At 48.1% G+C, this 15,614-nt stretch overlaps 1 long non-coding RNA gene across 1 annotated transcript; it reads right to left on the reverse strand.

Moving 5' to 3' along the window:
• Positions 1–8,841: 8,841 nt before the first annotated feature.
• On the reverse strand, positions 8,842–11,339 carry LOC119328132. Its single transcript, XR_005158850.1, has 2 exons — positions 10,607–11,339; positions 8,842–10,526 (listed from the first exon to the last, which is right to left on the reverse strand). It is a non-coding gene; the product is annotated as an uncharacterized LOC119328132 (long non-coding RNA).
• Positions 11,340–15,614: the final 4,275 nt, after the last annotated feature.

Raw genomic sequence — 15,614 nt, forward strand, 5'->3', positions numbered from 1 at the left:
CGCTTGGGAGGCAAGCGAGTTTTACTAGGCTGGCGGGGACGCACAACCGCATCCGCCCATATAAGGGGATAAGGATCCACCTTTTTACCTACGCCTTCTTCCTCCTTTGCCTATCCATCTCCTGCGCACTCGAGCTCCAGCGCCCAAGCCCGCACTTCCCACCTCAACCTTCTCCAGCAATGTCCGGAGCGGGAGGCAAGTGGATGGTCTCCTGCGCTACGGAGGGCCAAGTCAAGAAGCTAAGGAAGGCCGGATACCTGTCCAAGGACATCGCGCACCGGCTTCCCGAAAAGGGGCAGCTTCTCCCCACCCCAAGGCCCCATGAGAGGGTAGTATTTCTTCCCCACTTCCAGCGCGGACTGGGTTTTCCACTCCACCCATTTGTCCGGGGGCTCATGTTCTACTACGGCCTGGATTTCCACGATCTGGCCCCGAACTTCATCCTCAACATCTCGGCGTTTATCGTCGTGTGCGAGGCTTTTCTCCGCGTCCGCCCTCATTTCGGCCTCTGGCTCAAGACCTTCAACGTCAAGCCCAAGGTGGTGTGCGGCAGCCAGGCGGAGTGCGGAGGCGCCATGGCGGTCAAGATGGCCAACGTCCTATGGTTCGAGGGCTCTTTTGTGGAGACCCTAAAGGGATGGCAATCCGGGTGGTTTTACATCACCGAGCCGCGCGATCCGAAATGGACGGCAGCCCCCGAGTTCTGATCCGGACCCCCCACGCGGCTTATGTCCTGGAAAGAGATGGGCCTGTCATGGGGTGATGAAAAAGAGGTGACCGGATTGCAAACATGCATCCAGTCCCTGGTGAACAAGCCAATCCGGCTTGTTAATGTAATCCAGGTTATGCTCGTCCGCCGGATCCTCCCGTGCCAACAACGGGATTTTAATCTGTGGGAGTTCGACCCGGCGCATCATCAAACCCTCAGCAGGCTCTTCGACACGACGTACGAAGACGCCTGGAAGATGCTATTCAAGGGCGCCGAGGCTCCCGCATCTACTTCCGAGGACCACAGATACAGCTCACAGCGTCATGCTAGTGAGGTAAGCCATCTACACCTTTACAGGATGTTAAGCTTTTTTCATAGTTTGACTCTATGCGGGATCTAAACTCCCTTACCTTTGACAGGCTTGGCGGGCGATATCCGGACCGATTAACTGTCTGGCTCCGCTGCCCGAAGACCCAACCCCTGCTCTACTAGTGAAGCTGCTGGTTTCGGCGCCTTATGTGGTGCCGAAGAAGAAGGCCAAGAAGAAGAAGACCACGGGGACACGAAAGAGTGCCCGCAACGTGGTGGTGTCGGACTCGTCATCTGACGAGTCCGAGACGCCCTCCTCCCGTGAAAACGAGGAGGAGGAAGAAGAAAACTCTTCCCCCCCCCGGCGGAGGGAGGAGAGAAGAGGAAGGCCGCCCCAACGGGGGAGGCCGAGGGGTCTAGGAAAAGGAAGACCCCTCCGTCGAACTACGCCCCCGACGCCGAAGAGGGAGAAGAGGAGTGGCCAAACAGGGCCAAGCATCCAGCGAAATCGTAAGTTCGGATATCAGAGTAACTAATGATGTTCCTTTGTTGCACATCTTTCCCTAATGTCGAATGTAATTATGCAGTCCACCCCGGGCCGAATTCGACGAATCATCGGGCGGCTCCCTGGACTCATCGGACGTGAACTCAGTTCCGCCCGCTGTCTCCCCCCGCACTGCAGACGACGCTGAAGTGGCATCGCGACAAGCTCCGGGGCAGGAGGAGGTGGTCCCGGAGGAGCCGCAAGGCAACCTCCCGGACTCCAGGAGTGAAGGGGATAAGGCTCCCTAGGGCTCCAAGTCCGGCTTTGTGCCGGACACCGCGCCGGAATCTTCCACAGTTCCGGACCGCGGTAGGCGAACTCCTTCCAAGAGGAGCAAGCCTTTTGAGCCGGCGGCCTCTGTCCAATCGAAGGTGCTGGACAATCTGCTGGAGGTGCTTGACGACGCCTCCATCGACGAGGGGCACTATACTATTATGAGTACGGTGATCCAGAAGGTTCAGTCCGCCAAGAGCGGACTGACTGAAGCTTGCGCTAGCCTTCTAACAGGCTTCGAGGTAAGTGAAAATATGTAAAAACATTACCGCATAGACAGTAGCCCCTGATGCTCTGTTTGGCGTTCGGAAAGAAAAGCCGAATAGAGGATCTATTAAATTTCATAGGAGTCTAAAAAAAGAGTCAATAGCGTATGCAGGCTTCACTGCTATCCACCGCCGTACTGACTGCGGAGGTGGGTGTCCTGAAGCAGGACCTCGAGCGGACCGAGCAAGAGCTCGGCCTTGCCAAGCGGTGGCTCGAGGAGAAAGAAGGTAAGAAATACCTTACAGAAAAAGTGCCTATAAAAAGGCGTGATTGCAAAAAGAATAACAGGATTGTACTGCTTATTGTAGGTGCCAAGACTGAGGTGGCGACCCTTAAGCAGGCGCTGTCTGAGGCCGAAAAGAAAACGGCCGCGGAGTGCACCGAGCGAGACAGACTTGGGGCTCAGGTCGGCGAGGTGCAGCAAGAGCTTCAGGCTCTTATGAAAAAACATGAGGGTTTGGAGCTTGAGTAAAAGGCGCAAGCATCCGAGCTCGCGACGGCCCTAGAGGCTGCCGAGTCTGCCAAGGCCGAAGCCCAAAAGGCCCTCCAAGAGTTGGAGGAGATGAGGAAGATAGAAGCAGGTAAGGCATTCTTTATGCAAAGCAGGAATATAAAAGTGAACTACTTGTTACTTACCCGAATCCGGAGCTCTCCAGGGGCATTCGCAGATCTTCCCCGCAGCGTATCCGACGCCACCGCGTTCTACCGAGATGAAGAGGGGAGCTCGATGGGGAAGGTGTTCTGGTCTCAGTATTCTGAGGCCGGACACCCTGTGCCCTTAAGCGACCAGCTGAAACAGCTGGTCGAGCTCCACAAGGCGGCCGAACAGGCCATGAAGGGCTTCATAGTTCGGCTGTGGCCCGGAGAGGCCCTGCCTGGGAGCTATTTCGGGCTGGTGCGGCGGCTGGTGGAGGCATGTCCGAGGCTCGAAGTCATCAAGCGCCCCATCTGCATCGAAGGTGCCCGTCGGGCCCTTGCCCGTGCAAAGGTGCACTGGGGTAAGCTGGACGGTTTGAAGCTTGTGAAGGACGGGCCGCCGCCGGGGAAGGAGCATCGCAAGCCCGAGAACTACTAGAAGGATGTTCTTGCAAGTGCCCGCCTTGTGGCGGATGAATGTACCAAGGATTTGATTTTTGAATGAACTCGCTCGTGTTTATCCTGTGCACTGAAAACTTGTTCATATGCGCCAAGCAATGCTTATTGAATTTAAAATATTACTTTCTGTGCGGCCGTTTATCAAAAATTGAGAGATGGCCAGTCGTCGGCTTCTGCCCCCATGCCACTAGTGCAGGGGTGTTCGGGATAAATCTGAGCGCTCTTTTTCCCATAGTTGGGTCCTTCGAGGGAGGCGCTCAGCACAACGAACCAGGCAATCAGACTATAATGCTTGAACACTCTCACTTAGCCATAGAACTCTATAATTTTAAATTTCGGCGAAGCCCCTAGTTCAGAAGACCGAGTTCGAGGCGCTATCCATGCCTTGGCCGGACAAAGCCAGCTCCTCGCTCGAAGCGGCATAAGCCTTTAGGGACTCGAAAAACCTCTCGAACAGCGACCGGTCTCTCGCCACATCATGACAGTCAGTTTTAGCTTTCTCCACTAAGGTGCTTAACCCAGCTGAACCGGGGCACAATCGCAGTGGTTCTCCTAGTGCTACCTTAGCCGATATAGTGGGACGTAAGGCACCAAAACATAGGAGCCGGGCAAACCCAACTATTGACCCAAATCATGATTCGGAGCCGATGCATATAGTGCTATAAGTTTGGGGTGCCACACTTGTGAAAGTGTACGGACTTCTCACACCATTATGAGGGGTACTGAAGCCCCTGGCGTGTTTGCCGTACCATGGTGTACGGGTGCAATCATGTCATTTAATAAACATATATGTGAAAAGAAGATAATGCAAAAAATAGACAGGAAGCTATGCATTGTTTATAGAGAGGCTATTTATCAAAGCCGAACGATACAAATAGTGCGGTGAGCAAAAGATATTGGACTATTTAGTATGTCCTGACCAGGGGCAGGCCGCAGAATTGTATTTAAAACAGGTATACCGCTCGTAACAGAGACCACCTGGGAGTTCCATAATGTGGCATGGCTTGTCTGCCTCCCTGGAGCTTGCATGTTTTGTGCGGCAGTCGAATTGCCGAACAGGTCGTCCGAAGTATGGAGTCCTGAAAGTAAGCAAAAATTAAAAAAAGAATCCGGCAGCCCCTAGTACGTTTTAAGCCGTATTTTGGGCGTGCCGTTATTGTGCCCCTTCCCATGTGCCCATGGTATTTCAAGGGCGTAGTTATGTACGCGAGGTACTGGTTTCGCTATGTTGCGAGAGCTGGGGTTGGGGCCGTATTGCTACGCTTGCTCAGAGTGTGCCAGGCGGTCCTGCTGTGGGTTACTCCGGGCGCGCTTGGCAGTGTCTGGCTTTTTAACGGTTGGACTGGAGAATTGCCTAAGAAGGCTACTTTGTACTTCCACTGCGAGAGCCGCCGTGTGCTCCTCCGTACGGAGGGAGCGTTCGGTGTTTCCGTTGACCGTGATTACTCCTCGAGGGCCTGGCATCTTGAGCTTGAGATATGCATAGTGCGGCACCGCATTGAACTTTGCGAATGCGGTTCGTCCGAGCAGGGCGTGATAGCCACTGCAAAACGGGACTATATCGAAGATTAACTCTTGCTTCGGAAATTGTCCGGGGATCCGAAGACCTGGTATAACGCCTTTAAAGGTCGTTTTTGTGGGCTTAATCCTTGAGGGATTTATGCCCATTTTCCGCACTGTATCCTGATAAAGCTGGTTCAGGCTACTTCCGCCGTCCATGAGGACTCTTGTGAGATGAAATCCGCGGATGATTGGGTTGAGAACCAATGCGGTGAAGCCGCCATGATGGATGCTAGTGGGATGGTCCCTTCGATCAAAAGTGATCGGGCAGGAGGACCATGGGTTGAACTTTGGGGCGACCGGCTCCATCGCGTATACGTCCCGTAGAGCACGCTTCCGCTCCCTCCTGGGAATGTGGGTTGCGTATATCATGTTCACCGTCCGCACTTGTGGGGAAAGCCCTTCTGTCCATTGTTGTTCGGCGGCTTGGGCTCCTCCTCGTCGTTGCTGTGCAGCCCCTTGTCTTTGTTTTCGGCTCTTAACTTGCCTGCCTGCTTGAACACCCAACAATCCCTGTTAGTGTGATTGGCTGGCCTTTCGGGGGTGCCATGTATCTGGCACAAGCGGTCGAGTATTCGGTCCAAACTGGACGGGCCCTGAGTATTCTTTTTGAATGGCTTTTTCCACTGACCGAATTTATAGCCTTTGAATCCGGCATTGACTGCCGTGTCTTCATTGCTGTCGCTGTTAACGCGGCATTTTTTCTTATTCCGACGTGTCCTGCCACTTTTGTCGTTGGTATCCGAGTTACCAGGGTTCTTTGATAAGTTGTTACTGCGAGCTAGCCAGCTGTCTTCTCCCGCGCAAAAGCGGGTCATGAGTGTCGTGAGGGCTGCCATAGATTTCGGCTTTTCCCATCCCAGGTGCCGGGCAAGCCAATCGTTGTAGATGTTATGCTTGAAGGCTGCTAGGGCCTCTTCGTCTGGACAGTCGACTATCTGGTTTTTCTTTGTTAGGAACCGTGTCCAGAATTGTCTGGCCGATTCCTTTGGCTGCTGAATTATGTGGCTTAAGTCGTCGGCATCCGGTGGTCGCACGTAAGTGCCCTGGAAGTTGTCGAGGAATGCGGCTTCTAGGTCCTCCCAAGAACCGATTGAGTCTGCTGGCAAGCTGTTAAGCCAATGCCGGGCCGGTCCTTTAAGTTTGAGCGGGAGGTATTTGATGGCGTGTAGATCATCGCTGCGTGCCATGTGGATGTGAAGGAGATAATCCTCGATCCATACCGCCGGATCTGTTGTGCCATCGTATGATTCGATGTTTACGGGTTTGAAACCCTCTGGGATTTTATGATCCATTACTCCATTCGTGAAGCATAGCGGGTGTGCGGTGCCTCTGTACTGGGCTATATCACGACGCATCTCGGAAGAGCTATGTCTGTTGTGTTCGGCTCGGCCGGATTTGTTGTATCCGGAGTGAAGATCATCGTCACGTGCCGTAGGGCGCCTGCGCGATCCGTAGATCGATCTTGTTTGTCTTGTCTTATCCTCCAGTACGTCTCACAGGTCTGGCGCATTTTCCCGTGCCTTAGTTGAGCGGCGTCGGGGCATGGCTTGGGTGGAGGACCGAGAGGCCTCTCTGTCGCGGCCGCGAGGTGGCCGGTTTGCCATGTCATGCGCTGGTGATGTAGGTGCTTCCTCCTCAGATCGGGGTAGCAGCCTGCACTTTGGGTAACACTTGGAGGGGCGTTCGAGTTCATACTCTTCGGCCGCAAGGACTCCAGTCCATCTGTCAGCTAGCAAATCTTGGGCAGCTCTAAGCTGTTACTGCTTTTTCTTGAGGCTGCTTGCCGTGGCTAAAAGCCTGTGTTTGAAACGCTCTTGTTCGGCGGGGTCTGATGGTATGACGAATTCGTCGTCATCGAGGCTTGCCTCGTCTTCGGAGGGAGGCGTATAGTTATCATCCTCGACCTCTTGGTCTGCCGCTCTCTCATGAGGGCTAGCTTCTCCATCTTCTTGTGCCGAATCTTGCTGAGGTGGGTGTTCTTCGGTGCTATCCAGGGTAGTATTATCTCCCGTGCCGGAATCATCGTTTTTGCTTTGGCGGGATTTAGAGCGGCGCCGCTGACGCCGGCGCTTTGGCTATTTCTTGGGGGTGTCATCCCCCACTGTCCCATCGCCATCTCCATCTTTTGGAGTATCCACCATATATATGTCATATGACGAGGTGGCCTTCCAGCGCCCTACAGGTGCTGGTTCCTGTTCGTCTCCTACATCGTCGTCCATACCGTCGATGTCTTCGGAGCCGAAGTCAAGCATGTCGGTTAAATCGTCGACAGTGGCTACAAAGTGGGTGGTGGGTGGGCTTTGAATTTCTTCATCGTCCGTATCCCACCCTCGCTGACCGTAATCCGGCCAGGGCTCTCCTGATAAAGAGAGAGACTTAAGAGAATTCAGGATGTCGCCAAAAGGCGAGTGCTGAAAGATGTCTGCGGCGGTGAACTCCATTATCGGCGCCCAATCGGATTCGATTGGCAGGGGCGCGGGGGGTTCGGAGTCCGGGGAGGAGTCCGGATCCTCGGAGTCACGGGTCATGCAGAGTGCGAGGCTAGCGTTCGGCTCAATCGCCTTTGAGATCGCAGCCCCCGAGGTGACGTCCAACCGCTCGTCCTCGATTGGCGCAATAGGCTCCGAGTTAGGGGTCGGAACCGATGAGTGTGCGGCCTCCAGGACACTGTCCGGAGGCAGAGCTAGATCATGCCCCTCGAGATAGTGCGGCGCGCTTGGCCGTGGCTCGAACCCGTCGAAGATCAAGTCTCCGCGGATGTCAGCCGTGTAGTTTAAGCTTCCAAACCTGACTCGATGGCCAGGGGCGTAGCTTTTGATCTGCTCCAGGTGGCCAAGCGAATTGGCCCGCAGAGCGAAGCCGCCGAAGACGAAGATCTGTCTGGGGAGAAAAGTCTCACCCTGGACCGCATCGTTGTTGATGATCAAAGGAGCCATCGTGCCTAAAGGCGACGACATAGAGGAACTCTCAATGAAAGCACCAATGTCGGTGTCAAAACCGGCGGATCTCGGGTAGGGGGTCCCGAACTGTGCGTCTAGGCCGGATGGTAACAGGAGGCAGGGAACACGATGTTTTACCCAGGTTCGGGCCCTCTTGATGGAGGTAAAACCCTACATCCTGCTTGATTAATATTGATGATATGGGTAGTACAAGAGTAGATCTACCACGAGATCAAGGAGGCTAAACCCTAGAAGCTAGCCTATGGTATGATTGTTGTGTATGGAGTTGATGTCCTACGGACTACAACCCTCCGGTTTATATAGACACCGGATAGGGTTAGGGTTACACAGAGTCGGTTACAATGGTAGGAGATCTTGAATATCCGCATCGCCAAGCTTGCCTTCCACGCCAAGGAAAGTCCCATCCGGACACGGGACGAAGTCTTCAATCTTGTATCTTCATAGCCCAGGAGTCCGGCTGAAGGTATAGTCCGGCTACCTGAACACCCCCTAATCCAGGACTCCCTCAACGTGGATTGCTTGCGGGAACTCTAGGAGAGTAGGTTGGATCCAAGAAAAATGGCAAAACCACCCGTAGAACAGCGATCATCAGGACACCCCGCCGAATCACTACAAGAAATATGTCAACTTGTGACCCTCACTATTGGTCGCTGAAAGATCACAGTTTTTCATTTGCGATCTTTTTGTGAGCATAAACAGAAGGTCAAAAGCTAGCGGTCGTAAACTGAAATTAGTGACCTTCTTTGTGATATGTAAAAGGTCGTTGGTTCCACGACCAAATTTTTGGTCACTAGCAACCTCCCCAGGCCACGTAGGCATCCAGCGTGGCAAGTTGATGTGGCCCAAGATTCAGCCCGGTCCAATTCGGTTTTCTACATTCGCCTAGCCCATTAATTCAGCCTTTTAATATTTATTTATTTTTTCTCTAAGTTACACGGGCCAAGCCCATTTCAGCCTTTTATTTATTTCTGGGCCGGTTCTTTTAAATTGTTTGGGCCATTATATTTTGGAGCTGGTCCCACTTGTCATCTTCTCACACATTGGGCCCACTTGACAGAAAATTCAAAACTACTTAGATTATTTTCATAAGTGAATCCCACAAGTTAGGTTTCCATTCCACACGTTTTCAAATCATGTACATAATCAATATTTCAAACAGAACAGTACAAATGTAGTTCATCAAATAAAACTAACTAAGTCTACTACAATCTGTACATAGTTATTACAACCCAGATATGCCTACTATTACAATATTAAAACATTTGCATTCTATTACAATCAAATAGAAGAGACGACTCTTTGCTGAGTAGAGCTATATGGTTTCGAACTTCAAATTTTGTAGACCTAGAGCTCCTGAACACAAAGACAAACATCATTAGAGATTAGAGTGTACACATGCTAGGTCTGGCATTGGTTAAAAATAACTAATAATCACATGATGAATCTGAATGCATCATATAAAAAGAACTAGTTCATTTCATCAGCATGAGATCTAATTGTTTGCCACTTGGTAGATAACCTACCAGGGAGGCCTTGATATAAACAGGGGTACATGTAAATATATGTGTTCACAGGCTTGAATACATCGCCAGGAACTGTAAGTACAGAACATGTAACGTGGTGGCTACATAAACAGAACGAGATGTGGCATGCTTAAAAGCCCGAGCTCGTGCTATGCCTATATATAATCAGGTGCAACTTAAATATACATGGGCACATACTGAAAGGAACAAGATAGCATGATGAACTAAGAACTACTCAAAGGTGAGAACTAAGAACATGCCATTTTAGTTAGAGCTCTATGCAGAATACTTTGCAAGAAAACTGTGCAAATGCTCAAGAACTGGTACTTGCTGTACCAGGAACAAGATGCGGCAGTGGAGCTTCAAGAAAAATATTTAGGGGCCAAAACTAAGAGGAAAACACCAATTGTTCACATTGAAGATTGAACAAATATGTCATTCTGCATATCCTTGAAGGAACAATTCTCATAACAGGAACACAAGAGAGGGCTGTTGATTTTGATTAGAACTAAATCAGAGCACTACTAATTCTATTCTATTATAATTCGAACGGTACATAAAACTAACCACCAATCCAGTGCAAAAAATTGCATGTACAGATCCAAAAAATGTATGATCTATTCAGCTATGAATGTACATGTTTGTGTTTTAAGAAAATAGTGTATATACAGATCCAACCCAAATAAACTTTAAATAATTTTGTCATTTCCTGTGAATTTACAATACTTCTATATGCTTTTTGCAGAAAACCACTTGGCCTCTTGAGAACAAATGACAGGGTGCAACATAAGATTTATCCATGACACTGATATTATCAGCCATGGATTAAGTATCTTACAAGCAGCAGATAGTGAAACTAGGCACACAGAAGCTTGAACTGAAGTAAACATAGAAAAGGATCTGACCTTACTAAACATGCATGTGGGAAGAATGAAATTTAAATCCCATGATAACTCTTTGTCTAGCATGTACTCCTCACAAATGTTTCTACATAATTTTTATAACATTTTTCATACAATGCAAAACTCCATCCTACTTCCGAAGCAACATTCCCAGAGTTGAACCTCAGGATGGTTCTACACGTTGTGAGGTGATGCCAACATGAAAAGAGCAGAACAACTGAAAGGAAATCAGGCTGCACACAGTACCTAGCGCTGGGACTGGCACGGCGGTGATGGCTCGGCACATGGCGCAGCACATGCTGGGCGCCCCTGACGGGTAGGCTAGCACCCTCCGGCAACGGTGGCACACAATCTAGCTCTACATACCTGCAATCGAAGCAGCTAAGAAAGAGGAGCAACAACGTAAGGGGCAAGGCATTCGAGGTTGCGTCAACACAGTACTAGCAATCAACGAAATCTACCAAAACTAAATCTGATCGTCCGTCCGACCAACGACACCGCGGCATCGCTGGCCAGACCCCGCGGCATCGCTAGCCAAACCCCGCGGCATCGCTGGCCAGACCCCGCAGCTAGCGCTGCGTGCTGCTCTATGAGGGCGCCGACCTCGCCACCGCCGTCATGCGCGAGGGTGCCGACTGCTACGTCCTCGTCGGGATCAGGCGTGGCGCGATGGGGGACAAGGAGTTGATGGTGGCGGCGAGGAGATGGGGCAGAGGGACCCCGCGAGCCCCACGGGGGATAGCGCCAGGAGCAGCGCCTCCAGCGCGATGGCGACCAGATGCCGCCGCGAGGGATAGCAGCCACTCCAGGAACCGCTCGCAGTCAGGGGTGGCGGCCAGATGCCGTCGCCGAGGACAGCGAGGGAGAGGACCAGGACCCCCACTCGCGGTCGGTGGTGGCGGCCATGTCCACGACGGCTTCCCTCTCAGGCCAGTTGGATCTGAGAGTGGGGAGAGGGAAGAGGATCTGAGGTGGGGAGGGGAGGGATCTGGATCGGGAGCGCGATGGGGAGGGCGCCGCCGCCGAGGGGATGGGAGGCGGATGAGAGGGTGAGGGGAACGCCGGAGGAGTGGGGTGGGGGCGGCGGCGCGTCGAGATCCAGAGGGAGGGAGTGAGGTTGGGGGCGGCGACGCGTCTATATCCAGAAGGAGGAGTGGTGTGCGGGGCTAAGAGGGTGAGAGCGCTAGGGTTCGGTGCGCGGGGAGAGAGGAGTGGTGGGTTTTTTTAGGGGTAGCTCGCGGTGGGTGGGTGAGACCGTGAGAGGGTGAGGTGTGGGACGTTGGATCCAGGAGGATCCGACGGTATTTATCCATGATCCGCGTGAGAGGCCTCTGGACCAATCAGAACGCGGTATACAGGTATGATATTTTGACCATTTAAATTGGTCGTAATTGACTAAAAGTAAGGTGCTAAATCATGTTAGCTATTTTATTATGACCTGAAAATTTGAAAAAAAAACTTCTCATTGTGTCAGCAAATTTGACTATAGTTTTCAGGAATAATCACAAATTGAAATAAGACAAATATTTTTTTAAAGAGTTATGAGAAATGAGTTCTTTTAAATCATTTTTTCATTTTTCGAGTGTCCAAAATGAGTTCTTTTGTGAAGGACCTACCATATATTTGTTACAAATTTGCACCAAATTAATTTTCTAAAATATTAGGACATATTTAATGCACAATTGACCAAATGGTTGGGTGCCAAAAGATTTGATCTACCTCTTGTGAAAAAGACAAATTTCCGCCGATTCAGTAGGAAGCGGGTCAAATTTGAACTGCAGCTGCCTCATAGTTTGCTCTTTATTTTTTCCAAAAATCATTTCTAGGTACATAAGTATCTATTTAATCAGAGAAATATCAAAAGTTTCCCAAGATTCAACCACTAGCTACGAACGGTCAAGCCTGCAATTTTGATCGCATTTTGAAACGAGCATAAAAAATTCAAAAACAAATCAAAAAATTGGAAAACCTTCGCATTGTGTCATTATATGTGACCAAGTTACCAGGAAAAATAATAAACTTGTAATACAAAAATTATTTTAAAAAAATGTTCTCAGAAATGAGCTATCATGCGTGAAGGTTCATGGCTTTCAAGCCAAATGATCAATCTTATGGCCGCATTCATGGCATAGTTTGTTCAAATGATCTCATATTGTGCACAAGGGTGCATCTTGGAATTCCAAATAATGTTGCCTAAGGAAGTTATCATTTTCTTTACACGAAAAAATCATTTCCCATTTTTTGAGTGCCCAAAATGAGCTTTTTTTGTGAAGGACCTACCAAATATTTGTTGCCAAATTGTACCAAATCAATTTTCTAAAATACTAGGACATATTTAATGCACAATTGACCAAATGGTTAGGTGTCAATTTTTTTGATCCACCTCTTGTGAAAAAGACAAATTTCTGCCGATTCAGCAGGAAGCGGGTCAAATTGAAATTTGAACTGCAGCTGCCTCATAGTTTGCTCTTTATTTTTTACAAAAATCATTTCTAGGTACATAGCTATCTATTTAATCAGAGAAACATCAAAATTTTTCCAATATTCAACAACTAGCTAGGAACGGTCAAGCCCACAATTTTGACCGCATTTTGAAACGGGCATAAAAAATAAAAAAAATAAAAATTGGAAAACCTTCGCATTGTGTCATTATATGTGACCAAGTTACCAGGAAAAATAATAAACTTGTAATGCGAAAATTATTTTTAAAAAGCGTTCTCAGAAATGAGCTATCATGCGTGAAGGTTCATGGCTTTCAAGCCAAATGATCAATCTTATGGCCACATTCATGGCATAGTTTGTTCAAATGATCTCATATTGTGCACAAGGGTGCATCTTGGAATTCAAAACAATGTTGCCTAAGGAAGTTATCATTTTCTTTACACGAAAAAATCATTTCCCATTTTTTGAGTGCCCAAAATGAGCTTTTTTTGTGAAGGACCTACCAAATATTTGTTGCAAAATTGTACCAAATCAATTTTCTAAAATACTAGGACATATTTAATGCACAATTGACCAAATGGTTAGGTGTCAATTTTTTTGATCCACCTCTTGTGAAAAAGACAAATTTCTGCGAATTCAGTAGGAAGCGGGTCAAATTTGAACTGCAGCTGCCTCATAGTTTGCTCTTTATTTTTTACAAAAATCATTTCTAGGTACATAGCTATCTATTTAATCAGAGAAACAGCAAAAGTTTTCGAATATTCAACAACTAGCTAGGAACGGTCAAGCCCACAATTTTGACCGCATTTTGAAATGGGTATAAAAAATTAAAAATTGGAAAACCTTCGCATTGTGTCACTATATGTGACCAAGTTACCAGGAAAAATAATAAACTTGTAATGCGAAAATTATTTTTAAAAAGTGTTCTTAGAAATGAGCTATCATGCGTGAAGATTCATGCCTTTCAAGCCAAATGATCAATCTTATGGCCACATTCATGGCATAGTTTGTTCAAATGATCTCATATTGTGCACAAGGGTGCATCTTGGAATTCCAAACAATGTTGCCTAAGGGAGTTTTCATTTTCTTTTCACGGAAAATTCATTTTCCATTTTCCGAGTGTCCGAAATGAGTTTTTTTGTGAAGGGCCTACCATACATTTGTTGCAAAATTGGACCAAATCAATTTTATAAAATACTAGGCCATGTTTAATGCACAATTGACCAAATGGTTGGGTGTCAAAAGTTTTGGTCCACCTCTGGTGAAAAAGACAAATTTCTGCCGATTCAGGTGGAAGCGGGTCAAATTTGAACTGCAGCTGCCTCATAGTTTGCTCTATAATTTTCCAAAAATCATTTCTAGGTACATAAGTATCTATTTAATCAGAGAAACAACAAAAAAATTCTAAGATTCAACAACTAGCTAGGAACGGTCAAGCCCGCCGTTTTGACCGTATTTTCAAACGGGCATAAAAAATTCAAAAAAATTAAAAAAATTGGAAAACCTTTGCGTTGTGTCATTATATTTGACCAAGTTTCAAGGAAAAATAATAAACTTGTAATACGACAATTATTTTTAAAAAGTGTTCTCAGAAATGAGCTATCATGCGTGAAGATTCATGGCTTTCAAGCCAAATGATCAATCTTATTGCCACATTCATGGCATAGTTTGTTCAAATGATCTCATATAGTGCACAAGGGTGCATCTTGGAATTCCAAGCAATGTTGCCTAAGGAAGTTTTCATTTTCTTTGCACGGAAAATTAATTTTCCATTTTCCGAGTGCTCGAAATGAGTTTTTTTTGTCAAGGACCTACCATATATTTGTTGCAAAATTGGACCAGCAGGAAGCGGGTCAAATTTGAACTGTAGCTGCCTCATAGTTTGCTATTTATTTTTCCAAAAATCATTTCTAGGTACATAAGTATCTATTTAAGCATAAATACATGGTTTGGTGGTGATACATTGAGGTTTGGACGGTGGCCCAGGGCCCCAACTCCAAAGCACGTAGACTCGCATGCCCGCTGCGTGGTCACCATGTGACCGTGGCGTTGCCATGTGTTATGGGAAGCCTAGGCATGTCTAGTAGGTTTGGCACTCCCCAGGTAGATGCTTGGAAGAAAATAACAACAGAAGAATCTCATGAGGAGACCGAACTATGCTCAAACATGAATTAGTACCCAAGTGTTTGATTAGTGGTACGGGAAATGCACATGGCCAATGGGCCTGAGTTTTGGCCGAGGATGATCATCTACTAAGGACACTATCTTGGAAAATTTGCAGCTCAAATGGAGGAGGCTAGTGTCACTTTCTTTGCAACGTACCACACTGGACAGAAATATGAATGTTGAAGCCACACTCACATGTATTGTTAGATGGGGCTCAAATTTTGCTGAGAGCAATGATTTGGGAATATAGAAGATGTGGCAAAAATTCAGCTCATTAGAATATGCCTAGCTAGTACTTCCTTCACAACAGTTCGAGTTGAACAAAAACTTTGGAAATTTGCCGAGGAAGATTTACCAGGCAAATGGAGTTGAATATTGTCATGAGGCAATGATTTGGATAGTAAAGAATGCCTAATTTTTGGGGGAATTCTTGGAATGAGAGCAATATAGGTTGCTTCACAACCTAGGGCAAAAATTGACACATGGACATGACACATAGGCAAAACTGATGAGGTGGCGCCTAGTCATAGCAATAAGTGTTGGGGAACGTAGTAATTTCAAAAAAATTCCTACGCAGACGCAAGATCATGGTGATGCATAGCAACGAGAGGGGAGAGTGTTATCCACGTACCCTCGTAGACAGAAAGCGGAAGCGTTAGCACAACGCGGTTGATGTGTCGTGCGTCTTCACGATCCGATGGATCAAGTACCGAATGCATGGCACCTCCGAGTTCAGCGCATGTTCAGCCCGATGACGTCCCTCGAACTCCGATCCAGCCGGGTGTTGAGGGAGAGTTTCGTCAGCACGACGGCGTGGTGACGATGATGATGTTCTACCAACGCAGGGCTTCGCCTAAGCAT

This window comes from Triticum dicoccoides, chromosome 7A (genome assembly GCF_002162155.2).
Source record: "Triticum dicoccoides isolate Atlit2015 ecotype Zavitan chromosome 7A, WEW_v2.0, whole genome shotgun sequence".
In the NCBI taxonomy this organism is placed as follows: domain Eukaryota; kingdom Viridiplantae; phylum Streptophyta; class Magnoliopsida; order Poales; family Poaceae; genus Triticum; species Triticum dicoccoides.